Genomic DNA, 1352 nt, shown 5'->3' with positions numbered 1-1352 from the left:
TGGTTCACAGCCCGATTCGTAACCACTACGCTACCAGAGCTAAGAAACTATTCAGTTCCTTTACTTCACTGTCTCGCTTGCCTATTCCCCTGCTATTGTTTCCTGCTCTTTCCCAAATGAAACAGTTCTACTTGAATGCTTATTTCAAAGTATACTTCAAGAGAAAACCAAACAAAGGCAGTGTCTCTTGACCATGCCTTGGTTTCTCTGCCTGGGAAAATTATCTGAAGGTTGGAAGCTTAAATCAGGCAAGAATTTAAGCCTGAAGTGCTTTCATTTTATTTTTTAATCTTTCAATTAAAACCAGAATGACAAATTTTCCATTAATAAAATTCAGTGGGTGGTTGTTGTTTTTTTTCTACTGAATGATTCATCCTGCAGTCTAGCTGGCTGAAAATGTTCCAGACCTCTTTTAAAAGGTCAATAAGCTCTGACTCAGCCTCATCCTCCCAGGTTCAAACTTAGATTTAGCAGGTACTCCTGCCCAAACCTGTTTTATAGAGAATAATTCTGTTGTTATTCAGTGTCATTGAGTCAGTTCTGACTTACAGAGACCCTGTATTGGGTTTCCAAAGAGTGGCTGGTGGGTTTTAACTAACAACTCGTGGTTTGCAGTCCAGTGGTAATCCTACAGTACCACATCACTAAATAAACATTTTCACTTTCTTAAAGTCACAGAATTTTGAAAGTACTAAATTCCAAGGATCCATTAGTCTAAATTTCATATTTGTTCAAAAATTAGAATTACTGAAATCTTCCATTTTTTATTAATAAAACATGCTTCATCAAAACAAGATTTTCAATTGTTTACTTTAACTGAAAATATGAGGCTAATAAGCCCTGAATTCATATCTGATCTGTAATTCTCACTATTAAACTTGATATGTTACTTACCTGCTGGTTTTCAATTTCTTCTGTTCCAATATTAGAAAAAAATAGAAATTCCTAGGTTTTATAGATGCTGTTAAGAGCAAATAAGATAAGGCTAATATGGTCAAACACATGATAACTTTCATGTTAATTTGTTAAAAGATGATCTGCAATACTTCACTCATTTTTTTCAATGAATATTTATGGGCATTTGTATATTACTAGACCTTGTAATGAAAAGGATATTTTCCTTTTTGTATTGCTAGGAACTTATAGTCAATTAGGGAAATAAAAATAAAATATTTTTAAAAATTAAAAACTCTTGAAATTAGTCAGTCACAAAAAGAGAAATACTGCATAGGACCACTACTGTAAAAGACTAAGAAAAAGAAACCATACTAAAGGGGGGTAGGGGAATTCTTTGTTGATGGCTGGGAAGTTGGTGGTGGGTGAGGGGAGGGAGGGGAAGGTGGAGCACAGGG

At 34.7% G+C, this 1352-nt stretch overlaps 1 pseudogene; it reads left to right on the top strand.

Moving 5' to 3' along the window:
• Positions 1-1352, top strand: part of LOC102826951 — a 156567-nt pseudogene that overhangs the window by 19516 nt on the left and 135699 nt on the right.

The sequence above is a fragment of the Chrysochloris asiatica genome, unplaced genomic scaffold, assembly GCF_000296735.1.
Source record: "Chrysochloris asiatica unplaced genomic scaffold, ChrAsi1.0 scaffold00193, whole genome shotgun sequence".
NCBI lineage: Eukaryota > Metazoa > Chordata > Mammalia > Afrosoricida > Chrysochloridae > Chrysochloris > Chrysochloris asiatica.
This window is presented reverse-complemented; position numbering and strand designations above follow the sequence as displayed.